This window comes from Notolabrus celidotus, chromosome 5 (assembly GCF_009762535.1).
Source record: "Notolabrus celidotus isolate fNotCel1 chromosome 5, fNotCel1.pri, whole genome shotgun sequence".
NCBI classification, from domain to species: domain Eukaryota; kingdom Metazoa; phylum Chordata; class Actinopteri; order Labriformes; family Labridae; genus Notolabrus; species Notolabrus celidotus.
In genome coordinates, this window is record NC_048276.1 from 10,932,146 (window position 1) to 10,956,136 (window position 23,991).

General features: G+C 48.6%; 1 protein-coding gene and 46 non-coding genes across 56 annotated transcripts in view; 1 reads left to right on the top strand and 46 right to left on the bottom strand.

The window, feature by feature from the left end:
* The window catches only part of LOC117813017 (cilia- and flagella-associated protein 54-like), a 94,802-nt gene that overhangs the window by 42,323 nt on the left and 28,488 nt on the right, over positions 1-23,991 (top strand). The gene's annotated exons all lie outside the window — the stretch shown is intronic.
* Positions 45-116, bottom strand: trnah-gug. Its single transcript has one exon. It is a non-coding gene; the product is annotated as a tRNA-His (tRNA).
* On the bottom strand, positions 459-531 carry trnar-acg. The gene has a single exon. It is a non-coding gene; the product is annotated as a tRNA-Arg (tRNA).
* On the bottom strand, positions 759-830 carry trnah-gug. The gene has a single exon. It is a non-coding gene; the product is annotated as a tRNA-His (tRNA).
* trnar-acg lies at positions 1,179-1,251 on the bottom strand. The gene has a single exon. It is a non-coding gene; the product is annotated as a tRNA-Arg (tRNA).
* Positions 1,473-1,544, bottom strand: trnah-gug. The gene has a single exon. It is a non-coding gene; the product is annotated as a tRNA-His (tRNA).
* trnac-aca lies at positions 1,887-1,959 on the bottom strand. Its single transcript has one exon. It is a non-coding gene; the product is annotated as a tRNA-Cys (tRNA).
* On the bottom strand, positions 2,187-2,258 carry trnah-gug. The gene has a single exon. It is a non-coding gene; the product is annotated as a tRNA-His (tRNA).
* On the bottom strand, positions 2,607-2,679 carry trnar-acg. The gene has a single exon. It is a non-coding gene; the product is annotated as a tRNA-Arg (tRNA).
* Positions 2,901-2,972, bottom strand: trnah-gug. The gene has a single exon. It is a non-coding gene; the product is annotated as a tRNA-His (tRNA).
* On the bottom strand, positions 3,321-3,393 carry trnar-acg. Its single transcript has one exon. It is a non-coding gene; the product is annotated as a tRNA-Arg (tRNA).
* On the bottom strand, positions 3,621-3,692 carry trnah-gug. Its single transcript has one exon. It is a non-coding gene; the product is annotated as a tRNA-His (tRNA).
* Positions 4,041-4,113, bottom strand: trnar-acg. The gene has a single exon. It is a non-coding gene; the product is annotated as a tRNA-Arg (tRNA).
* trnah-gug lies at positions 4,341-4,412 on the bottom strand. Its single transcript has one exon. It is a non-coding gene; the product is annotated as a tRNA-His (tRNA).
* trnar-acg lies at positions 4,760-4,832 on the bottom strand. The gene has a single exon. It is a non-coding gene; the product is annotated as a tRNA-Arg (tRNA).
* On the bottom strand, positions 5,060-5,131 carry trnah-gug. Its single transcript has one exon. It is a non-coding gene; the product is annotated as a tRNA-His (tRNA).
* Positions 5,480-5,552, bottom strand: trnar-acg. Its single transcript has one exon. It is a non-coding gene; the product is annotated as a tRNA-Arg (tRNA).
* Positions 5,780-5,851, bottom strand: trnah-gug. Its single transcript has one exon. It is a non-coding gene; the product is annotated as a tRNA-His (tRNA).
* trnar-acg lies at positions 6,200-6,272 on the bottom strand. The gene has a single exon. It is a non-coding gene; the product is annotated as a tRNA-Arg (tRNA).
* Positions 6,500-6,571, bottom strand: trnah-gug. Its single transcript has one exon. It is a non-coding gene; the product is annotated as a tRNA-His (tRNA).
* On the bottom strand, positions 6,920-6,992 carry trnar-acg. The gene has a single exon. It is a non-coding gene; the product is annotated as a tRNA-Arg (tRNA).
* Positions 7,220-7,291, bottom strand: trnah-gug. Its single transcript has one exon. It is a non-coding gene; the product is annotated as a tRNA-His (tRNA).
* trnar-acg lies at positions 7,640-7,712 on the bottom strand. Its single transcript has one exon. It is a non-coding gene; the product is annotated as a tRNA-Arg (tRNA).
* trnah-gug lies at positions 7,940-8,011 on the bottom strand. Its single transcript has one exon. It is a non-coding gene; the product is annotated as a tRNA-His (tRNA).
* trnar-acg lies at positions 8,354-8,426 on the bottom strand. Its single transcript has one exon. It is a non-coding gene; the product is annotated as a tRNA-Arg (tRNA).
* trnah-gug lies at positions 8,654-8,725 on the bottom strand. Its single transcript has one exon. It is a non-coding gene; the product is annotated as a tRNA-His (tRNA).
* On the bottom strand, positions 16,707-16,779 carry trnar-acg. The gene has a single exon. It is a non-coding gene; the product is annotated as a tRNA-Arg (tRNA).
* Positions 17,001-17,072, bottom strand: trnah-gug. Its single transcript has one exon. It is a non-coding gene; the product is annotated as a tRNA-His (tRNA).
* On the bottom strand, positions 17,421-17,493 carry trnar-acg. The gene has a single exon. It is a non-coding gene; the product is annotated as a tRNA-Arg (tRNA).
* On the bottom strand, positions 17,721-17,792 carry trnah-gug. Its single transcript has one exon. It is a non-coding gene; the product is annotated as a tRNA-His (tRNA).
* Positions 18,141-18,213, bottom strand: trnar-acg. Its single transcript has one exon. It is a non-coding gene; the product is annotated as a tRNA-Arg (tRNA).
* On the bottom strand, positions 18,435-18,506 carry trnah-gug. The gene has a single exon. It is a non-coding gene; the product is annotated as a tRNA-His (tRNA).
* trnar-acg lies at positions 18,854-18,926 on the bottom strand. Its single transcript has one exon. It is a non-coding gene; the product is annotated as a tRNA-Arg (tRNA).
* trnah-gug lies at positions 19,155-19,226 on the bottom strand. The gene has a single exon. It is a non-coding gene; the product is annotated as a tRNA-His (tRNA).
* On the bottom strand, positions 19,575-19,647 carry trnar-acg. Its single transcript has one exon. It is a non-coding gene; the product is annotated as a tRNA-Arg (tRNA).
* Positions 19,869-19,940, bottom strand: trnah-gug. Its single transcript has one exon. It is a non-coding gene; the product is annotated as a tRNA-His (tRNA).
* trnar-acg lies at positions 20,289-20,361 on the bottom strand. The gene has a single exon. It is a non-coding gene; the product is annotated as a tRNA-Arg (tRNA).
* Positions 20,589-20,660, bottom strand: trnah-gug. Its single transcript has one exon. It is a non-coding gene; the product is annotated as a tRNA-His (tRNA).
* Positions 21,009-21,081, bottom strand: trnar-acg. Its single transcript has one exon. It is a non-coding gene; the product is annotated as a tRNA-Arg (tRNA).
* On the bottom strand, positions 21,309-21,380 carry trnah-gug. Its single transcript has one exon. It is a non-coding gene; the product is annotated as a tRNA-His (tRNA).
* On the bottom strand, positions 21,727-21,799 carry trnar-acg. Its single transcript has one exon. It is a non-coding gene; the product is annotated as a tRNA-Arg (tRNA).
* On the bottom strand, positions 22,025-22,096 carry trnah-gug. Its single transcript has one exon. It is a non-coding gene; the product is annotated as a tRNA-His (tRNA).
* On the bottom strand, positions 22,445-22,517 carry trnar-acg. Its single transcript has one exon. It is a non-coding gene; the product is annotated as a tRNA-Arg (tRNA).
* On the bottom strand, positions 22,745-22,816 carry trnah-gug. Its single transcript has one exon. It is a non-coding gene; the product is annotated as a tRNA-His (tRNA).
* On the bottom strand, positions 23,166-23,238 carry trnar-acg. The gene has a single exon. It is a non-coding gene; the product is annotated as a tRNA-Arg (tRNA).
* On the bottom strand, positions 23,464-23,535 carry trnah-gug. Its single transcript has one exon. It is a non-coding gene; the product is annotated as a tRNA-His (tRNA).
* On the bottom strand, positions 23,878-23,950 carry trnar-acg. The gene has a single exon. It is a non-coding gene; the product is annotated as a tRNA-Arg (tRNA).

Sequence of the window (23,991 nt, forward strand, 5' to 3'; positions counted from 1 at the left end):
ATGCACAAGAGCATTCACATTAAAGTAGTTCAGCTCAGCACTTTTGCCGTGACCCGGATTCGAACCGGGGTTGCTGCGACCACAACGCAGAGTACTAACCACTATACGATCACGGCCACATGGATCAGCCACAAACCTTCTTCTTGGCATAGAGGAGTTTGAGTCCTGAACAGGAATCATCTTGCCATTAGTGTCGCAGATGGGTTCCTCAGTGACCAGGGGCAGAAGTCAGTCGCAGAGCTGTTTTCAAATTCTTTTTCTTTCGGTTTCCAGCACTGCTGTGTTTGTGCTTCCAGGACAAAAGTGGTTCTCAGAGAAGGATGGCTGGCAGGTGATACAAGGGAAGTTTCCCCATAGCTGTGTCTGACTGATACAGCAGGGTTCAGTGAGCTCCTTTCAGTTGTAGCGGAGAAATCGGAGGACAGATGAACATGTGATTTACAGGTTAAAATGTGCCACGAGCTAGCCAGGAGTCGAACCTAGAATCTTCTGATCCGTAGTCAGACGCGTTATCCATTGCGCCACTAGCCCCGCCCCTGTATGTGATTACCCTGACTCGCACGCCACTTATACAAAGGCAATGAGCTGGCAGTCGGAGAGCAGTGTGGAAGAGGCCACTGAGATGACTGGGTGAGAGAGACATCCAAGGTGACAAGAGGGAAATTTTGCCTGAGCTCTCCACTTGAAATTGTGATGAGCAAAGGAGAGGCTGGCATGCACAAGATCGATCAAATTAAAGTAGTTCAGCTCAGCACTTTTGCCGTGACCCGGATTCGAACCGGGGTTGCTGCGACCACAACGCAGAGTACTAACCACTATACGATCACGGCCACATGGCTCAGCCACAAACCTTCTTCTTGGCATAGAGGAGTTTGAGTCCTGAACAGGAATCATCTTGCCTTTAGTGTCTCAGATGGGTTCCTCAGCCCAGGGGCAAAAGTCAGTCGCAGAGCTGTTTTCAAATTTGTTTTTCTTTTCTTTTCCTGCTTCCAGCAATGCTGTGTTTGTGCTTCCAGGACAAAAGTGGTTCTCAGAGAAGGATGGCTGGCAGGTGATACAAGGGAAGTTTCCCCATAGCTGTGTCTGACTGATACAGCAGGGTTAAGTGAGCTCCTTTCAGTTGTAGCGGAGAAATCGGAGGACAGAGGAACATGTGATTTACAGGTTAAAATGTGTCACGAGCTAGCCAGGAGTCGAACCTAGAATCTTCTGATCCGTAGTCAGACGCGTTATCCATTGCGCCACTAGCCCCGCCCCTGTATGTGATTACCCTGACTCGCACGCCACAAAGGCAATGGGCTGGCAGTCGGAGAGCAGTGTGGAAGAGGCCACTGAGATGACTGGGTGAGAGAGACATCCAAGGTGACAAGAGGGAAATTTTGCCTGAGCTCTCCACTTGAAATTGTGATGAGCAAAGGAGAGGCTGGCATGCACAAGAGCATTCACATTAAAGTAGTTCAGCTCAGCACTTTTGCCGTGACCCGGATTCGAACCGGGGTTGCTGCGACCACAACGCAGAGTACTAACCACTATACGATCACGGCCACATGGATCAGCCACAAACCTTCTTCTTGGCATAGAGGAGTTTGAGTCCTGAACAGGAATCATCTTGCCATTAGTGTCGCAGATGGGTTCCTCAGTGACCAGGGGCAGAAGTCAGTCGCAGAGCTGTTTTCAAATTCTTTTTCTTTCGGTTTCCAGCACTGCTGTGTTTGTGCTTCCAGGACAAAAGTGGTTCTCAGAGAAGGATGGCTGGCAGGTGATACAAGGGAAGTTTCCCCATAGCTGTGTCTGACTGATACAGCAGGGTTCAGTGAGCTCCTTTCAGTTGTAGCGGAGAAATCGGAGGACAGATGAACATGTGATTTACAGGTTAAAATGTGCCACGAGCTAGCCAGGAGTCGAACCTAGAATCTTCTGATCTGTAGTCAGACGCGTTATCCATTGCGCCACTAGCCCCGCCCCTGTATGTGATTACCCTGACTCGCACGCCACTTATACAAAGGCAATGGGCTGGCAGTCGGAGAGCAGTGTGGAAGAGGCCACTGAGATGACTGGGTGAGAGAGACATCCAAGGTGACAAGAGGGAAATTTTGCCTGAGCTCTCCACTTGAAATTGTGATGAGCAAAGGAGAGGCTGGCATGCACAAGATCGATCAAATTAAAGTAGTTCAGCTCAGCACTTTTGCCGTGACCCGGATTCGAACCGGGGTTGCTGCGACCACAACGCAGAGTACTAACCACTATACGATCACGGCCACATGGCTCAGCCACAAACCTTCTTCTTGGCATAGAGGAGTTTGAGTCCTGAACAGGAATCATCTTGCCTTTAGTGTCTCAGATGGGTTCCTCAGCCCAGGGGCAAAAGTCAGTCGCAGAGCTGTTTTCAAATTTGTTTTTCTTTTCTTTTCCTGCTTCCAGCAATGCTGTGTTTGTGCTTCCAGGACAAAAGTGGTTCTCAGAGAAGGATGGCTGGCAGGTGATACAAGGGAAGTTTCCCCATAGCTGTGTCTGACTGATACAGCAGGGTTAAGTGAGCTCCTTTCAGTTGTAGCGGAGAAATCGGAGGACAGAGGAACATGTGATTTACAGGTTAAAATGTGCCACGAGCTAGCCAGGAGTCGAACCTAGAATCTTCTGATCCGTAGTCAGACGCGTTATCCATTGCGCCACTAGCCCCGCCCCTGTATGTGATTACCCTGACTCGCACGCCACAAAGGCAATGGGCTGGCAGTCGGAGAGCAGTGTGGAAGAGGCCACTGAGATGACTGGGTGAGAGAGACATCCAAGGTGACAAGAGGGAAATTTTGCCTGAGCTCTCCACTTGAAATTGTGATGAGCAAAGGAGAGGCTGGCATGCACAAGAGCATTCACATTAAAGTAGTTCAGCTCAGCACTTTTGCCGTGACCCGGATTCGAACCGGGGTTGCTGCGGCCACAACGCAGAGTACTAACCACTATACGATCACGGCCACATGGATCAGCCACAAACCTTCTTCTTGGCATAGAGGAGTTTGAGTCCTGAACAGGAATCATCTTGCCTTTAGTGTCTCAGATGGGTTCCTCAGTGACCAAGGGCAGAAGTCAGTCGCAGAGCTGTTTTCAAATTCTTTTTCTTTTTCTTTCGGTTTCCAGCACTGCTGTGTTTGTGCTTCCAGGACAAAAGTGGTTCTCAGAGAAGGATGGCTGGCAGGTGATACAAGGGAAGTTTCCCCATAGCTGTGTCTGACTGATACAGCAGGGTTCAGTGAGCTCCTTTCAGTTGTAGCGTAGAAATCGGAGGACAGAGGAACATGTGATTTACAGGTTAAAATGTGTCACGAGCTAGCCAGGAGTCGAACCTAGAATCTTCTGATCCGTAGTCAGACGCGTTATCCATTGCGCCACTAGCCCCGCCCCTGTATGTGATTACCCTGACTCGCACGCCACTTATACAAAGGCAATGGGCTGGCAGTCGGAGAGCAGTGTGGAAGAGGCCACTGAGATGACTGGGTGAGAGAGACATCCAAGGTGACAAGAGGGAAATTTTGCCTGAGCTCTCCACTTGAAATTGTGATGAGCAAAGGAGAGGCTGGCATGCACAAGAGCATTCACATTAAAGTAGTTCAGCTCAGCACTTTTGCCGTGACCCGGATTCGAACCGGGGTTGCTGCGACCACAACGCAGAGTACTAACCACTATACGATCACGGCCACATGGATCAGCCACAAACCTTCTTCTTGGCATAGAGGAGTTTGAGTCCTGAACAGGAATCATCTTGCCTTTAGTGTCTCAGATGGGTTCCTCAGTGACCAAGGGCAGAAGTCAGTCGCAGAGCTGTTTTCAAATTCTTTTTCTTTTTCTTTCGGTTTCCAGCACTGCTGTGTTTGTGCTTCCAGGACAAAAGTGGTTCTCAGAGAAGGATGGCTGGCAGGTGATACAAGGGAAGTTTCCCCATAGCTGTGTCTGACTGATACAGCAGGGTTCAGTGAGCTCCTTTCAGTTGTAGCGTAGAAATCGGAGGACAGAGGAACATGTGATTTACAGGTTAAAATGTGTCACGAGCTAGCCAGGAGTCGAACCTAGAATCTTCTGATCCGTAGTCAGACGCGTTATCCATTGCGCCACTAGCCCCGCCCCTGTATGTGATTACCCTGACTCGCACGCCACTTATACAAAGGCAATGGGCTGGCAGTCGGAGAGCAGTGTGGAAGAGGCCACTGAGATGACTGGGTGAGAGAGACATCCAAGGTGACAAGAGGGAAATTTTGCCTGAGCTCTCCACTTGAAATTGTGATGAGCAAAGGAGAGGCTGGCATGCACAAGAGCATTCACATTAAAGTAGTTCAGCTCAGCACTTTTGCCGTGACCCGGATTCGAACCGGGGTTGCTGCGACCACAACGCAGAGTACTAACCACTATACGATCACGGCCACATGGATCAGCCACAAACCTTCTTCTTGGCATAGAGGAGTTTGAGTCCTGAACAGGAATCATCTTGCCTTTAGTGTCTCAGATGGGTTCCTCAGTGACCAAGGGCAGAAGTCAGTCGCAGAGCTGTTTTCAAATTCTTTTTCTTTTCTTTCGGTTTCCAGCACTGCTGTGTTTGTGCTTCCAGGACAAAAGTGGTTCTCAGAGAAGGATGGCTGGCAGGTGATACAAGGGAAGTTTCCCCATAGCTGTGTCTGACTGATACAGCAGGGTTCAGTGAGCTCCTTTCAGTTGTAGCGTAGAAATCGGAGGACAGAGGAACATGTGATTTACAGGTTAAAATGTGTCACGAGCTAGCCAGGAGTCGAACCTAGAATCTTCTGATCCGTAGTCAGACGCGTTATCCATTGCGCCACTAGCCCCGCCCCTGTATGTGATTACCCTGACTCGCACGCCACTTATACAAAGGCAATGGGCTGGCAGTCGGAGAGCAGTGTGGAAGAGGCCACTGAGATGACTGGGTGAGAGAGACATCCAAGGTGACAAGAGGGAAATTTTGCCTGAGCTCTCCACTTGAAATTGTGATGAGCAAAGGAGAGGCTGGCATGCACAAGAGCGATCACATTAAAGTAGTTCAGCTCAGCACTTTTGCCGTGACCCGGATTCGAACCGGGGTTGCTGCGGCCACAACGCAGAGTACTAACCACTATACGATCACGGCCACATGGCTCAGCCACAAACCTTCTTCTTGGCATAGAGGAGTTTGAGTCCTGAACAGGAATCATCTTGCCTTTAGTGTCTCAGAATGGTTCCTCAGCCCAGGGGCAAAAGTCAGTCGCAGAGCTGTTTTCAAATTTGTTTTTCTTTTCTTTTCCTGCTTCCAGCAATGCTGTGTTTGTGCTTCCAGGACAAAAGTGGTTCTCAGAGAAGGATGGCTGGCAGGTGATACAAGGGAAGTTTCCCCATAGCTGTGTCTGACTGATACAGCAGGGTTAAGTGAGCTCCTTTCAGTTGTAGCGTAGAAATCGGAGGACAGAGGAACATGTGATTTACAGGTTAAAATGTGCCACGAGCTAGCCAGGAGTCGAACCTAGAATCTTCTGATCCGTAGTCAGACGCGTTATCCATTGCGCCACTAGCCCCGCCCCTGTATGTGATTACCCTGACTCGCACGCCACTTATACAAAGGCAATGGGCTGGCAGTCGGAGAGCAGTGTGGAAGAGGCCACTGAGATGACTGGGTGAGAGAGACATCCAAGGTGACAAGAGGGAAATTTTGCCTGAGCTCTCCACTTGAAATTGTGATGAGCAAAGGAGAGGCTGGCATGCACAAGAGCATTCACATTAAAGTAGTTCAGCTCAGCACTTTTGCCGTGACCCGGATTCGAACCGGGGTTGCTGCGACCACAACGCAGAGTACTAACCACTATACGATCACGGCCACATGGCTCAGCCACAAACCTTCTTCTTGGCATAGAGGAGTTTGAGTCCTGAACAGGAATCATCTTGCCTTTAGTGTCTCAGAATGGTTCCTCAGCCCAGGGGCAAAAGTCAGTCGCAGAGCTGTTTTCAAATTTGTTTTTCTTTTCTTTTCCTGCTTCCAGCAATGCTGTGTTTGTGCTTCCAGGACAAAAGTGGTTCTCAGAGAAGGATGGCTGGCAGGTGATACAAGGGAAGTTTCCCCATAGCTGTGTCTGACTGATACAGCAGGGTTAAGTGAGCTCCTTTCAGTTGTAGCGTAGAAATCGGAGGACAGAGGAACATGTGATTTACAGGTTAAAATGTGCCACGAGCTAGCCAGGAGTCGAACCTAGAATCTTCTGATCCGTAGTCAGACGCGTTATCCATTGCGCCACTAGCCCCGCCCCTGTATGTGATTACCCTGACTCGCACGCCACTTATACAAAGGCAATGGGCTGGCAGTCGGAGAGCAGTGTGGAAGAGGCCACTGAGATGACTGGGTGAGAGAGACATCCAAGGTGACAAGAGGGAAATTTTGCCTGAGCTCTCCACTTGAAATTGTGATGGGCAAAGGAGAGGCTGGCATGCACAAGAGCGATCACATTAAAGTAGTTCAGCTCAGCACTTTTGCCGTGACCCGGATTCGAACCGGGGTTGCTGCGGCCACAACGCAGAGTACTAACCACTATACGATCACGGCCACATGGCTCAGCCACAAACCTTCTTCTTGGCATAGAGGAGTTTGAGTCCTGAACAGGAATCATCTTGCCTTTAGTGTCTCAGAATGGTTCCTCAGCCCAGGGGCAAAAGTCAGTCGCAGAGCTGTTTTCAAATTTGTTTTTCTTTTCTTTTCCTGCTTCCAGCAATGCTGTGTTTGTGCTTCCAGGACAAAAGTGGTTCTCAGAGAAGGATGGCTGGCAGGTGATACAAGGGAAGTTTCCCCATAGCTGTGTCTGACTGATACAGCAGGGTTAAGTGAGCTCCTTTCAGTTGTAGCGGAGAAATCGGAGGACAGAGGAACATGTGATTTACAGGTTAAAATGTGCCACGAGCTAGCCAGGAGTCGAACCTAGAATCTTCTGATCCGTAGTCAGACGCGTTATCCATTGCGCCACTAGCCCCGCCCCTGTATGTGATTACCCTGACTCGCACGCCGCTTATACAAAGGCAATGGGCTGGCAGTCGGAGAGCAGTGTGGAAGAGGCCACTGAGATGACTGGGTGAGAGAGACATCCAAGGTGACAAGAGGGAAATTTTGCCTGAGCTCTCCACTTGAAATTGTGATGAGCAAAGGAGAGGCTGGCATGCACAAGAGCATTCACATTAAAGTAGTTCAGCTCAGCACTTTTGCCGTGACCCGGATTCGAACCGGGGTTGCTGCGACCACAACGCAGAGTACTAACCACTATACGATCACGGCCACATGGCTCAGCCACAAACCTTCTTCTTGGCATAGAGGAGTTTGAGTCCTGAACAGGAATCATCTTGCCTTTAGTGTCTCAGAATGGTTCCTCAGCCCAGGGGCAAAAGTCAGTCGCAGAGCTGTTTTCAAATTTGTTTTTCTTTTCTTTTCCTGCTTCCAGCAATGCTGTGTTTGTGCTTCCAGGACAAAAGTGGTTCTCAGAGAAGGATGGCTGGCAGGTGATACAAGGGAAGTTTCCCCATAGCTGTGTCTGACTGATACAGCAGGGTTAAGTGAGCTCCTTTCAGTTGTAGCGTAGAAATCGGAGGACAGAGGAACATGTGATTTACAGGTTAAAATGTGCCACGAGCTAGCCAGGAGTCGAACCTAGAATCTTCTGATCCGTAGTCAGACGCGTTATCCATTGCGCCACTAGCCCCGTCCCTGTATGTGATTACCCTGACTCGCACGCCACTTATACAAAGGCAATGGGCTGGCAGTCGGAGAGCAGTGTGGAAGAGGCCACTGAGATGACTGGGTGAGAGAGACATCCAAGGTGACAAGAGGGAAATTTTGCCTGAGCTCTCCACTTGAAATTGTGATGAGCAAAGGAGAGGCTGGCATGCACAAGAGCGATCACATTAAAGTAGTTCAGCTCAGCACTTTTGCCGTGACCCAGATTCGAACCGGGGTTGCTGCGACCACAACGCAGAGTACTAACCACTATACGATCACGGCCACATGGCTCAGCCACAAACCTTCTTCTTGGCATAGAGGAGTTTGAGTCCTGAACAGGAATCATCTTGCCATTAGTGTCGCAGATGGGTTCCTCAGTGACCAGGGGCAGAAGTCAGTCGCAGAGCTGTTTTGAAATTCTTTTTCTTTCGGTTTCCAGCACTGCTGTGTTTGTGCTTCCAGGACAAAAGTGGTTCTCAGAGAAGGATGGCTGGCAGGTGATACAAGGGAAGTTTCCCCATAGCTGTGTCTGACTGATACAGCAGGGTTAAGTGAGCTCCTTTCAGTTGTAGCGGAGAAATCGGAGGACAGATGAACATGTGATTTACAGGTTAAAATGTGCCACGAGCTAGCCAGGAGTCGAACCTAGAATCTTCTGATCCGTAGTCAGACGCGTTATCCATTGCGCCACTAGCCCCGCCCCTGTATGTGATTACCCTGACTCGCACGCCACTTATACAAAGGCAATGGGCTGGCAGTCGGAGAGCAGTGTGGAAGAGGCCACTGAGATGACTGGGTGAGAGAGACATCCAAGGTGACAAGAGGGAAATTTTGCCTGAGCTCTCCACTTGAAATTGTGATGAGCAAAGGAGAGGCTGGCATGCACAAGATCGATCAAATTAAAGTAGTTCAGCTCAGCACTTTTGCCGTGACCCGGATTCGAACCGGGGTTGCTGCGACCACAACGCAGAGTACTAACCACTATACGATCACGGCCACATGGCTCAGTCACAAACCTTCTTCTTGGCATAGAGGAGTTTGAGTCCTGAACAGGAATCATCTTGCCTTTAGTGTCTCAGATGGGTTCCTCAGCCCAGGGGCAAAAGTCAGTCGCAGAGCTGTTTTCAAATTTGTTTTTCTTTTCTTTTCCTGCTTCCAGCAATGCTGTTGTAGAGGCCAAGCCAAAGCTTTAAGCCACTGAGGCGCTGCACCTGGAATACCTATCTGACGCGCTTGGTTTACCGTGATTGATGAATGAAAGTCCGAGTCATATTTCCCAGTTGAACTCTTGGTCCGTTTATTTTCGTGATATATTCTCCAAAAGTGTCCAAAAACATGACATTTCATAGACAAACATACACGCATAACTCCCGCAGCACCATGCTGCTTGAGCGGTCAAAAACTGTATAACCATCCGGGCGGAACACCTGACCACACAACAAAGGTTCCTACCTAAATAGACAATGACCCCCGTACAACCTTAATTACGCACACAGGTCACACACATTCATTCATAATCTGCCGTTACACACCGGCCCCTAATTGTTCTGGCAGGCAGAACAATTCAATACCAACCAAAAAATGTGAAGACCAGACATGTAAGTGCAAACTATTATGATACAATTTACACCTCTTGTACCAGACAAAGTTTCGTTACGGGTCTCACAAGCACACTGTTTTTAGTCTGTAGTTTGACAGATCGCACCATGCCCCTTTTGTCAGGAAAAACCTCCAACACTTTGCCAAGAGGCCAGGAACCACGTGGAGCTGAGGAATCCATGATGACGACCACATCACCGGCTACTAGACTCCGTTTCCTTTGATTCCACTTCTGTCTCTCTTGCAACAATGGCAGGTACTCCCGGATCCATCGCTTCCAAAACAGATCTGACATGTATTGAACTTGTCTCCAGCGACGCCTCACATACATATCAGAAGGTTCAAAAAGTCCAGGAGGTAAGGATGGTTTTCCCTTTAACAGGAGAAGGTGATTTGGTGTGAGAGGTTCCAAGTCATTCGGGTCATCCGACAGCTTGGTGATTGGCCGATCGTTCAAGATAGCTTCTACCTCACACATAACAGTGTGAAGTCCATCATCATCCAATGTCTGCTGGTGCAAGACTGAGTAAAGAATGCGTCTTATTATGCGTATCATACGCTCCCAAACTCCACCATGATGAGATCCTGCTGGTGGATTGAAACTCCATTTCACTCCAGCTGGATTCAGAGCTCCTTGAATGCGCTCATGGTTCACTGCAGCAAGAGCCTCTCTCAGTTCTCTTTCGGCTCCAATGAAATTTGTTCCATTGTCCGATCTGATGTGAGCCACTTGGCCTCTCCTGCTGATAAACCGACGAATTGCGTTGATGCAGGAATCTGTTTCCAATGAGTTTGCCACCTCCAGATGAACTGCTCTACTCGTCATGCAGGTAAACACCACACCATAACGTTTGCAAGTTGTTCTGCCCTTCTTTATTTCCACAGGTCCAAAGTAGTCCACTCCAACGTTTGTGAATGGAGGCAAGTCTGGAATGATTCTCTCCTTTGGAAGATCGGCCATTTTTTGCTCCATGGCCCTTCCGTTATAGCGTCTGCAATAGCTGCATTCAGACAATATCTTCCTCACGGCAGCATTTCCACTGGTTATCCAATACTTCCTCCTGAGTACGGACAGTGTATGGTTCCGTCCACTGTGTCCCAATAGTTGGTGAGTATCTTTCAGAATAAGCTTGGAGATGTGCTGATCCTTGGAAAGGATGAGGGGATGTTTTTCCTCCAACGGCATCGCTCCTTTACTTAATCTTCCTCCTACCCTTAGGAGTCCATCTTCAAAAATAGGATCCAGCCTATAGATGGAACTTTGTCTGCTCACTGTACCCTTTTCAGAGAGCAGAGAGGAAATTTCGTCCTCAAACCTTTGCTGCTGACAGTACTGAATGATAGCTCTTTCAGCATCCAACAGATCATTTGGTGTCAAGATGTTTGAATTTGGTTTGACAGCGGCCCTTTGTCCTCTCGTCTGACCCGTTTGTGGATCAGGGTTCTTCAAACCTTTTCTCCAACGACTGAGCTCCAACAGATGGTGTTTTATTTTGAGAAACCAGGCAACTGACACCTTGAGCTTCCTCCAGTCTGAGAAATACGTTAAAAGCTGGTCAGTAGCATTGGGTGAATCATTTACAGTGTAATTCACTGAGGCTTCCTTTCTCGTCTCTGGATCATCACAATCCACTTGGACATCAACGCCATCTGCTGGCCAGTCCTCTTCAGGATGCCACAAAAAGCTGGGACCTTCAAGCCATGCACTGGTTTTTAGAAAATCTTGCACATTCATGCCCCTGGAAGCATGGTCAGCTGGATTGTCTTTTGAGCTGACGTGTCTCCACTGAGAAGGGCTTGATATTTCTCTTATGGCTGAGATCCTATTAGCCACAAACGTATGGAAACGCTTGTCCTCATTATTGACGTATTTTAAAACTGATGTGCTGTCTGTCCAGAATACAGACTTCTCCAAGTGAATTTGAAGCTCCGCCTTTAGCATCACATCCACTCTGGCAGCCAGTACAGCAGCAGTCAGTTCCAGTCGTGGAACAGTCACAGCTTTCAGAGGTGTAACTCTTGCCTTTCCCAGAAGGAAAGCAACGTGAACGTCATCTCTGCAGTTCTTCAACCTGATGTAGGTTACAGTGCCGTAGCCATCTGTACTGGCATCAGCAAAATGATGAAGTTGACTGTGTATGGAGTCTCCAAAGTTCCTTGACTTTACACATCTTTCGACCCTAAATGATGCTAGTGACCCAATCTCCTGCAGCCACCTTTCCCACTGCTTTAAGATGTCTGGTGGTATAGCATCATCCCATCCACAGCTTCTCCTGCAGAGTTCTTGTTGCATCATCTTGGCAGACAGAGTAACCGGTGACAAAAATCCCAAAGGATCATACACTGAGCTGGTTGTTGACAACATCCCACGCCGGGTTAGAGACTGTGGTTTCACTTCCATTTTGAACTTAAATGAGTCTGACTCAACGCACCAAAGCAAGCCCAAAGCTCTCTCCACAGGAAGATTGTCTCTGTCCAGATTGAGCTCCTTTATGTCTTTTGCCCAGTGATCCTCAGCAATTGTCTGCAACACTGCCCGACTGTTGCTCACCCATTTCTCCAGAATGAACCCACCTCTTTTACAGAGGGCGCTGAGTTCCTTTATTGTTCGCATGGCTTCCTCTTCTGAGCCAAAGCTCACCAAACAGTCATCCACATAGAAATGTTGCTTTACAGCCTCAATGGTCTTTGCAGAGAAGTCAGACCGGTTATCGTCTGCAGTTTTTCTTAGCGCATAGCTTGCACAACTGGGAGATGAAACCGCTCCAAACAGGTGCACAGTCATTCTGTGGTCTGCAAGCTCCTTGCTAAGATCTCCTTCTGGCCACCAGAGGAAGCGCAGAAAATCTTGATCTTCCTCTGCAACCTTCACCTGGTGAAACATAGCCTGTATGTCACCCATGCATGCCACAGGCTCCTGCCTGAAACGTGTGAGGACTCCAAGCAGGGTGCTAGTTAGGTTTGGTCCCTGTAGCAACTCACTGTTTAATGATGTGCCTTGATACGTGGCCCCACAATCAAATACCACTCGGAGAGAACTCTTTCTTGGATGGTAGACGCTGTGATGAGGTATGTACCACACCTTTCCTTTTTTACCTTGCAGCTGCTGCTGAGGCACTCGCTCTGCGTAACCCTTTCCAATTACCTCGTTGAGACACTGCAAGTATTCCGTGTGAAACTGTGGACTTTTCACGAATCTTTTCCTCAATCCAAGTATCCTCTGCTTAGCCACAGTATAGCTGTTTGGCAGAGAGAGATCTGGTTTCTTAAAGGGCAACTTCAGGTTGTACCTCTTGTCCTGTAGAGTTGCAGAAGAATCCATTATCTCCATAAATCGAACATCCTCTCTCGACATTTCTTCCTCCTCCGAGGGCCTGTCGCTGAAGTCGTGAGTGTATTGATTGTTCAGCAACACTTCCAAAGTTGACACAGATATTTTATTCACCATGGCAGGGGAAAACTCCATGTCACCACTGCTGCCATTTCCATTTAAAGGACCATTGATTACCCAGCCCAACACTGTTCTTATAGCGTATGGGCCATCTCCACAGCTGTTCACCACCTCCCATGGCTCCAATAACCTGGGTGCGTTGGTTCCGATCAGCAAATCAACATTGGCCTTTATGGCAGGAACAGGAACCTTTGACAAATAAGGCCACCTTTCCATATCCGCTGCAGTGACAATGTTATCTGAGGTGACTGGCATTTCTTTTTGTGTGAGGGTCTCGGGCAGAGGGTAAAATCTCTTTCCATTGAGCTCTGAAATCTCCATCCCAAATATGGAGTATGCAGGAACAACCCTTTCTTGTCCCATTGTTTTCAGAAGAAAACTTGTTCTTTTTCCTGCTACGCTTAACTGCTGCATGAGATGCTCGGAGCAAAACGTAGCGGTGCTACCAGGATCCAGAAATGCATACGTCTGTATGACCTTATTTCCTTTTGCGGACTTGACCTGCACTGGAATGATGGAGAGGATGCAACGATCCTTTCCAGCCCCTGTACGCCCACATGTCTCGGCAGAAGTTGATGCTACAACATTTGGTGGCTCCTTTGTCTGTTTCGACTCAACTCTAAACTTCACAATATGCAGCGCTGTCGGATGTTGTTGCTCACAAACTTCACAGGTTAAGCGTTTGTCACAGTCGCGGCTCATGTGTCCCATGCAGAGGCATCCAAAACAAAGTCCTTTCTCTTTTAGAAAGTGAATCTTCTCTCTGTGCTTCTTGTGCAGGAACAGTTGGCATTTCTCCAAAAGGTGAGTGCGTGAACAGCAGTGACAAAACAAAGCCTCCTGTTTCTTGAAGCCTTTGGTTATAGCTCTTTCTTCAGGTGAGTCCACTTGTGTCACTGTTGTAGCGAAACTACTTCCTCTTCCTCCGCTGAACTTTGTCTGTGGCTTGAATTTGTCAGAGGGTCTAACGCCAGCTGCACTTTGTGCTACATTCGCTCCAATGTCTCCAAAGATCGGATCAGAAAGAATCCTCACATGTTTCTCCAGCAACAAAACAACATCAATAAAACGAGCTCTGTGATTATAGGTTTCCAAAATGTTATGAGCCACTGCTCTCCATTTTTCTCGGAGTTTATATGGCAATTTGGAAACCACCATTCTCATATTGCTGGGCATGTCCAACTCCTGCATGTAATGGAGCTCCTCCATCACATTACAGCATCCACGCAAGAATAATGCATATGCTTGCAAAGATTTCACATCTTCTGTCTTAATGGTTGGCCAGGCTAGGGCTTTTTCAATATATGCAACAGCGATCTTATACTCGTTCCCAAAATGTTCTTGAAGCAGGCCCTTTGCCACAATGTAGCCACGTTCAGGGTCCATATGTTGGCAGCTACGTACCAATTCCTTCGGCTGTCCTTTGGTGAACTGCTCCAGATAGTATAAGCAGTCAGCTTTGCAAGCTTTATCCTCCACTCCTTGTTCAAATGCCTTTAAGAAAGCCATATATTGAAATGGATCTCCTTCAAACACAGGAATGTCTCGTGCAGGAAGCGACAGTAAGCGTTGTTGGTGAACAAGGGTTGCTGTGATTTCATTTTGCTTATGCATAATACTGATGACATCTCCAGATGGAATCTGCTCCTTTGACTGGTGATACATTTGTTCCTCACTTCTTTGTCTTATCCAATCAGTTGTTTCAGAAGGCAAAACTTTTGATGTTTCCACGGGCTTTGGATCCTTACCTCTAAGTTGTTGTTTTTCTATTGACGAGTGTTTTCCTTGTTGCTTTGATCGCACATCCATTGCTTGCTGTTTATTTTGTGGCAATAACCAATCCTTTTGTTGCATTTCTTGTGATGTTTTACATGCTGCAGGCTCATATTCCTTTGCCATAGGGTCAAGGTTATTTACTGATGCCACTTTCCTCTTTTCCTTTTCAAAATAAGAGTTCATTCCATCCGTGGGTGCCTGTGAGAGAACTTGTCCATCTGAAGCCTGAAAGACTGCCAACTTAGCATTAGATGCCGCTAGCTCGGTCTCCATCGCGAGCTGTTCCTTTTTCCTTTTTATCAGTTGCTCCTGTTCCTCCAATGCATGTCGTTCCTTTAACGATGCCATACGAGCAACCAGTGCAGCTCTTTCGGCTGCTGCCTTTATTTGAGCAGAAGAAGTGGTACTTGACCTGTTACTTGTGTCACTTTTATTTGAATGCTTGCCCACATTTGAAACACTATCGTTGGGGTCAATACCATCATGTTTGTCACCAACATCAGTCGTCAAACCAGCATTAATTCCATTTTCGGACACACAGTTTCCATTGAATTTTACCCACTCTTCAACGCTTTCGATAAATTCATCATTGAACATCATTTTTGCTTTGAACCATGTTTCATGTCTTTCCTTTTCTTCACGTGGCAACAAAATCATCACAGAATCATGAATACACCTTATTTCATCACACAAATCAATGAAGTCATTGTGACATTTTTGAACCTCGGCGCCTTTACCATTTTGCATTAAACCTTGTATTGTTTTCCGCAAACCGCTAGCCTTATTTAGCTTCGCCTTTCTGCTACTTTGCAATCTGACTATTTTATCAGCAAGACCTTTCACAGAAAGTTTGACCACGCGTTTGCTGGTTTGAGCGTCGCTTTTTCCGGCCACAGAGTCCGGTTTGCAAGCGTCAGCTGGCACACTCACACCAGACGGCGCGTCTTCATTCACTGCACACTCATCCATATTTAAATAGTCCGACAGTCAACAGATCGCAACAAATAAGTCAATACAAAGTTAAATGTTTATCAACTTCACAACCAATGCATTGGAATTACGCAAGTACGTGTGCACACATTCTAAATTCAGATGGCCATCTTAACCGGTGGTAGCGCGCTACACATACCTATTTCAGATGAACGGTGAACAATAATCCAACCACGAAGAGATCCGGCGTCCTCTCCGCCATTGTCCCTCTCCGGCCTCCGCGTCCTGGGCCGCAGGTGGGAAGATGACCACCAGCTGATCACTGCTCCACACCGTGGCTCCACACACACACGCCTCCGTGTCCGTCTCCGTCGGCGTCCGCGTCCTGGGCAGCAGGTGGGAAGATGACCACCAGCTGATCACTGCTCCACACCGTGGCTCCACACACACACGCCTCCGTCTCCGTCTCCGTCGGCGTCCGCGTCCTGGGCAGCAGGTGGGAAGATGACCACCAGCTGATCACTGCTCCACACCGTGGCTCCACACACACACGCCTCCGTCTCCGTCGGCGTCCGCGTCCGCGTCACTCGACACACCGTCAAACTGCTTCAGAACTGCTCCCGAACTCGAGCAACAGCTCTCACTCCAACTTCCAATATAACAAAGTTTTTGACTTGATTGTAGAGGCCAAGCCAAAGCTTTAAGCCACTGAGGCGCTGCACCTGGAATACCTATCTGACGCGCTTGGTTTACCGTGATTGATGAATGAAAGTCCGAGTCATATTTCCCAGTTGAACTCTTGGTCCGTTTATTTTCGTGATATATTCTCCAAAAGTGTCCAAAAACATGACATTTCATAGACAAACATACACGCATAACTCCCGCAGCACCATGCTGCTTGAGCGGTCAAAAACTGTATAACCATCCGGGCGGAACACCTGACCACACAACAAAGGTTCCTACCTAAATAGACAATGACCCCCGTACAACCTTAATTACGCACACAGGTCACACACATTCATTCATAATCTGCCGTTACAGCTGTGTTTGTGCTTCCAGGACAAAAGTGGTTCTCAGAGAAGGATGGCTGGCAGGTGATACAAGGGAAGTTTCCCCATAGCTGTGTCTGACTGATACAGCAGGGTTAAGTGAGCTCCTTTCAGTTGTAGCGGAGAAATCGGAGGACAGAGGAACATGTGATTTACAGGTTAAAATGTGCCACGAGCTAGCCAGGAGTCGAACCTAGAATCTTCTGATCCGTAGTCAGACGCGTTATCCATTGCGCCACTAGCCCCGCCCCTGTATGTGATTACCCTGACTCGCACGCCACAAAGGCAATGGGCTGGCAGTCGGAGAGCAGTGTGGAAGAGGCCACTGAGATGACTGGGTGAGAGAGACATCCAAGGTGACAAGAGGGAAATTTTGCCTGAGCTCTCCACTTGAAATTGGGATGAGCAAAGGAGAGGCTGGCATGCACAAGAGCGATCACATTAAAGTAGTTTAGCTCAGCACTTTTGCCGTGACCCGGATTCGAACCGGGATTGCTGCGACCACAACGCAGAGTACTAACCACTATACAATCACGGCCACATGGCTCAGCCACAAACCTTCTTCTTGGCATAGAGGAGTTTGAGTCCTGAACAGGAATCATCTTGCCTTTAGTGTCTCAGATGGGTTCCTCAGTGACCAAGGGCAGAAGTCAGTCGCAGAGCTGTTTTCAAATTCTTTTTCTTTTTCTTTCGGTTTCCAGCACTGCTGTGTTTGTGCTTCCAGGACAAAAGTGGTTCTCAGAGAAGGATGGCTGGCAGGTGATACAAGGGAAGTTTCCCCATAGCTGTGTCTGACTGATACAGCAGGGTTCAGTGAGCTCCTTTCAGTTGTAGCGGAGCAATCGGAGGACAGATGAACATGTGATTTACAGGTTAAAATGTGCCACAAGCTAGCCAGGAGTCGAACCTAGAATCTTCTGATCCGTAGTCAGACGCGTTATCCATTGCGCCACTAGCCCCGCCCCTGTATGTGATTACCCTGACTCGCACGCCACTTATACAAAGGCAATGGGCTGGCAGTCGGAGAGCAGTGTGGAAGAGGCCACTGAGATGACTGGGTGAGAGAGACATCCAAGGTGACAAGAGGGAAATTTTGCCTGAGCTCTCCACTTGAAATTGTGATGAGCAAAGGAGAGGCTGGCATGCACAAGAGCATTCACATTAAAGTAGTTCAGCTCAGCACTTTTGCCGTGACCCGGATTCGAACCGGGGTTGCTGCGGCCACAACGCAGAGTACTAACCACTATACGATCACGGCCACATGGCTCAGCCACAAACCTTCTTCTTGGCATAGAGGAGTTTGAGTCCTGAACAGGAATCATCTTGCCTTTAGTGTCTCAGATGGGTTCCTCAGCCCAGGGGCAAAAGTCAGTCGCAGAGCTGTTTTCAAATTTGTTTTTCTTTTGTTTTCCTGCTTCCAGCAATGCTGTGTTTGTGCTTCCAGGACAAAAGTGGTTCTCAGAGAAGGATGGCTGGCAGGTGATACAAGGGAAGTTTCCCCATAGCTGTGTCTGACTGATACAGCAGGGTTAAGTGAGCTCCTTTCAGTTGTAGCGGAGAAATCGGAGGACAGAGGAACATGTGATTTACAGGTTAAAATGTGCCACGAGCTAGCCAGGAGTCGAACCTAGAATCTTCTGATCCGTAGTCAGACGCGTTATCCATTGCGCCACTAGCCCCGCCCCTGTATGTGATTACCCTGACTCGCACGCCACAAAGGCAATGGGCTGGCAGTCGGAGAGCAGTGTGGAAGAGGCCACTGAGATGACTGGGTGAGAGAGACATCCAAGGTGACAAGAGGGAAATTTTGCCTGAGCTCTCCACTTGAAATTGTGATGAGCAAAGGAGAGGCTGGCATGCACAAGAGCGATCACATTAAAGTAGTTCAGCTCAGCACTTTTGCCGTGACCCGGATTCGAACCGGGGTTGCTGCGACCACAACGCAGAGTACTAACCACTATACAATCACGGCCACATGGCTCAGCCACAAACCTTCTTCTTGGCATAGAGGAGTTTGAGTCCTGAACAGGAATCATCTTGCCTTTAGTGTCTCAGATGGGTTCCTCAGTGACCAAGGGCAGAAGTCAGTCGCAGAGCTGTTTTCAAATTCTTTTTCTTTTCTTTCGGTTTCCAGCACTGCTGTGTTTGTGCTTCCAGGACAAAAGTGGTTCTCAGAGAAGGATGGCTGGCAGGTGATACAAGGGAAGTTTCCCCATAGCTGTGTCTGACTGATACAGCAGGGTTCAGTGAGCTCCTTTCAGTTGTAGCGGAGAAATCGGAGGACAGAGGAACATGTGATTTACAGGTTAAAATGTGCCACGAGCTAGCCAGGAGTCGAACCTAGAATCTTCTGATCCGTAGTCAGACGCGTTATCCATTGCGCCACTAGCCCCGCCCCTGTATGTGATTACCCTGACTCGCACGCCACTTATACAAAGGCAATGAGCTGGCAGTCGGAGAGCAGTGTGGAAGAGGCCACTGAGATGACTGGGTGAGAGAGACATCCAAGGTGACAAGAGGGAAATTTTGCCTGAGCTCTCCACTTGAAATTGTGATGAGCAAAGGAGAGGCTGGCATGCACAAGAGCGAATCACATTAAAGTAGTTCAGCTCAGCACTTTTGCCGTGACCCGGATTCGAACCAGGGTTGCTGCGACCACAACGCAGAGTACTAACCACTATACGATCACGGCCACATGGCTCAGCCACAAACCTTCTTCTTGGCATAGAGGAGTTTGAGTCCTGAACAGGAATCATCTTGCCTTTAGTGTCTCAGATGGGTTCCTCAGTGACCAGGGGCAGAAGTCAGTCGCAGAGCTGTTTTCAAATTCTTTTTCTTTTTCTTTCGGTTTCCAGCACTGCTGTGTTTGTGCTTCCAGGACAAAAGTGGTTATCAGAGAAGGATGGCTGGCAGGTGATACAAGGGAAGTTTCCCCATAGCTGTGTCTGACTGATACAGCAGGGTTCAGTGAGCTCCTTTCAGTTGTAGCGTAGAAATCGGAGGACAGAGGAACATGTGATTTACAGGTTAAAATGTGTCACGAGCTAGCCAGGAGTCGAACCTAGAATCTTCTGATCCGTAGTCAGACGCGTTATCCATTGCGCCACTAGCCCCGCCCCTGTATGTGATTACCCTGACTCGCACGGCACAAAGGCAATGGGCTGGCAGTCGGAGAGCAGTGTGGAAGAGGCCACTGAGATGACTGGGTGAGAGAGACATCCAAGGTGACAAGAGGGAAATTTTGCCTGAGCTCTCCACTTGAAATTGTGATGAGCAAAGGAGAGGCTGGCATGCACAAGAGCGATCACATTAAAGTAGTTCAGCTCAGCACTTTTGCCGTGACCCGGATTCGAACCGGGGTTGCTGCGACCACAACGCAGAGTACTAACCACTATACGATCACGGCCACATGGCTCAGCCACAAACCTTCTTCTTGGCATAGAGGAGTTTGAGTCCTGAACAGGAATCATCTTGCCTTTAGTGTCTCAGATGGGTTCCTCAGTGACCAAGGGCAGAAGTCAGTCGCAGAGCTGTTTTCAAATTCTTTTTCTTTTTCTTTCGGTTTCCAGCACTGCTGTGTTTGTGCTTCCAGGACAAAAGTGGTTCTCAGAGAAGGATGGCTGGCAGGTGATACAAGGGAAGTTTCCCCATAGCTGTGTCTGACTGATACAGCAGGGTTCAGTGAGCTCCTTTCAGTTGTAGCGGAGAAATCGGAGGACAGATGAACATGTGATTTACAGGTTAAAATGTGCCACGAGCTAGCCAGGAGTCGAACCTAGAATCTTCTGATCCGTAGTCAGACGCGTTATCCATTGCGCCACTAGCCCCGCCCCTGTATGTGATTACCCTGACTCGCACGCCACTTATACAAAGGCAATGGGCTGGCAGTCGGAGAGCAGTGTGGAAGAGGCCACTGAGATGACTGGGTGACAGAGACATCCAAGGTGACAAGAGGGAAATTTTGCCTGAGCTCTCCACTTGAAATTGTGATGAGCAAAGGAGAGGCTGGCATGCACAAGAGCGATCACATTAAAGTAGTTCAGCTCAGCACTTTTGCCGTGACCCGGATTCGAACCGGGGTTGCTGCGGCCACAACGCAGAGTACTAACCACTATACGATCACGGCCACATGGCTCAGCCACAAACCTTCTTCTTGGCATAGAGGAGTTTGAGTCCTGAACAGGAATCATCTTGCCTTTAGTGTCTCAGATGGGTTCCTCAGTGACCAGGGGCAGAAGTCAGTCGCAGAGCTGTTTTCAAATTGTTTTCCTTTTCTTTCCTGCTTCCAGCAATGCTGTGTTTGTGCTTCCAGGACAAAAGTGGTTCTCAGAGAAGGATGGCTGGCAGGTGATACAAGGGAAGTTTCCCCATAGCTGTGTCTGACTGATACAGCAGGGTTCAGTGAGCTCCTTTCAGTTGTAGCGGAGAAATCGGAGGACAGAGGAACATGTGATTTACAGGTTAAAATGTGCCACGAGCTAGCCAGGAGTCGAACCTAGAATCTTCTGATCCGTAGTCAGACGCGTTATCCATTGCGCCACTAGCCCCGCCCCTGTATGTGATTACCCTGACTCGCACGCCACTTATACAAAGGCAATGAGCTGGCAGTCGGAGAGCAGTGTGGAAGAGGCCACTGAGATGACTGGGTGAGAGAGACATCCAAGGTGACAAGAGGGAAATTTTGCCTGAGCTCTCCACTTGAAATTGTGATGAGCAAAGGAGAGGCTGGCATGCACAAGAGCATTCACATTAAAGTAGTTCAGCTCAGCACTTTTGCCGTGACCCGGATTCGAACCGGGGTTGCTGCGACCACAACGCAGAGTACTAACCACTATACGATCACGGCCACATGGCTCAGCCACAAACCTTCTTCTTGGCATAGAGGAGTTTGAGTCCTGAACAGGAATCATCTTGCCATTAGTGTCTCAGATGGGTTCCTCAGGCCCAGGGGCAAAAGTCAGTCGCAGAGCTGTTTTCAAATTTGTTTTCTTTCTTTCCTGCTTCCAGCAATGCTGTGTTTGTGCTTCCAGGACAAAAGTGGTTCTCAGAGAAGGATGGCTGGCAGGTGATACAAGGGAAGTTTCCCCATAGCTGTGTCTGACTGATACAGCAGGGTTCAGTGAGCTCCTTTCAGTTGTAGCGGAGAAATCGGAGGACAGAGGAACATGTGATTTACAGGTTAAAATGTGCCACGAGCTAGCCAGGAGTCGAACCTAGAATCTTCTGATCCGTAGTCAGACGCGTTATCCATTGCGCCACTAGCCCCGCCCCTGTATGTGATTACCCTGACTCGCACGCCACTTACAAAGGCAATGGGCTGGCAGTCGGAGAGCAGTGTGGAAGAGGCCACTGAGATGACTGGGTGAGAGAGACATCCAAGGTGACAAGAGGGAAATTTTGCCTGAGCTCTCCACTTGAAATTGTGATGAGCAAAGGAGAGGCTGGCATGCACAAGAGCGATCACATTAAAGTAGTTCAGCTCAGCACTTTTGCCGTGACCCGGATTCGAACCGGGGTTGCTGCGACCACAACGCAGAGTACTAACCACTATACGATCACAGCCACATGGCTCAGCCACAAACCTTCTTCTTGGCATAGAGGAGTTTGAGTCCTGAACAGGAATCATCTTGCCTTTAGTGTCTCAGATGGGTTCCTCAGTGACCAAGGGCAGAAGTCAGTCGCAGAGCTGTTTTCAAATTCTTTTTCTTTTTCTTTCGGTTTCCAGCACTGCTGTGTTTGTGCTTCCAGGACAAAAGTGGTTCTCAGAGAAGGATGGCTGGCAGGTGATACAAGGGAAGTTTCCCCATAGCTGTGTCTGACTGATACAGCAGGGTTCAGTGAGCTCCTTTCAGTTGTAGCGTAGAAATCGGAGGACAGATGAACATGTGATTTACAGGTTAAAATGTGTCACGAGCTAGCCAGGAGTCGAACCTAGAATCTTCTGATCCGTAGTCAGACGCGTTATCCATTGCGCCACTAGCCCCGCCCCTGTATGTGATTACCCTGACTCGCACGCCACTTATACAAAGGCAATGAGCTGGCAGTCGGAGAGCAGTGTGGAAGAGGCCACTGAGATGACTGGGTGAGAGAGACATCCAAGGTGACAAGAGGGAAATTTTGCCTGAGCTCTCCACTTGAAATTGTGATGAGCAAAGGAGAGGCTGGCATGCACAAGAGCGATCACATTAAAGTAGTTCAGCTCAGCACTTTTGCCGTGACCCGGATTCGAACCGGGGTTGCTGCGGCCACAACGCAGAGTACTAACCACTATACGATCACGGCCACATGGCTCAGCCACAAACCTTCTTCTTGGCATAGAGGAGTTTGAGTCCTGAACAGGAATCATCTTGCCTTTAGTGTCTCAGAATGGGTTCCTCAGCCCAGGGGCAAAAGTCAGTCGCAGAGCTGTTTTCAAATTTGTTTTTCTTTTCTTTTCCTGCTTCCAGCAATGCTGTGTTTGTGCTTCCAGGACAAAAGTGGTTCTCAGAGAAGGATGGCTGGCAGGTGATACAAGGGAAGTTTCCCCATAGCTGTGTCTGACTGATACAGCAGGGTTAAGTGAGCTCCTTTCAGTTGTAGCGGAGAAATCGGAGGACAGAGGAACATGTGATTTACAGGTTAAAATGTGCCACGAGCTAGCCAGGAGTCGAACCTAGAATCTTCTGATCCGTAGTCAGACGCGTTATCCATTGCGCCACTAGCCCCGCCCCTGTATGTGATTACCCTGACTCGCACGCCGCTTACAAAGGCAATGGGCTGGCAGTCGGAGAGCAGTGTGGAAGAGGCCACTGAGATGACTGGGTGAGAGAGACATCCAAGGTGACAAGAGGGAAATTTTGCCTGAGCTCTCCACTTGAAATTGTGATGAGCAAAGGAGAGGCTGGCATGCACAAGAGCATTCACATTAAAGTAGTTCAGCTCAGCACTTTTGCCGTGACCCGGATTCGAACCGGGGTTGCTGCGACCACAACGCAGAGTACTAACCACTATACGATCACGGCCACATGGCTCAGCCACAAACCTTCTTCTTGGCATAGAGGAGTTTGAGTCCTGAACAGGAATCATCTTGCCATTAGTGTCGCAGATGGGTTCCTCAGTGACCAGGGGCAGAAGTCAGTCGCAGAGCTGTTTTCAAATTCTTTTTCTTTCGGTTTCCAGCACTGCTGTGTTTGTGCTTCCAGGACAAAAGTGGTTCTCAGAGAAGGATGGCTGGCAGGTGATACAAGGGAAGTTTCCCCATAGCTGTGTCTGACTGATACAGCAGGGTTAAGTGAGCTCCTTTCAGTTGTAGCGGAGAAATCGGAGGACAGATGAACATGTGATTTACAGGTTAAAATGTGCCACAAGCTAGCCAGGAGTCGAACCTAGAATCTTCTGATCCGTAGTCAGACGCGTTATCCATTGCGCCACTAGCCCCGCCCCTGTATGTGATTACCCTGACTCGCACGCCACTTATA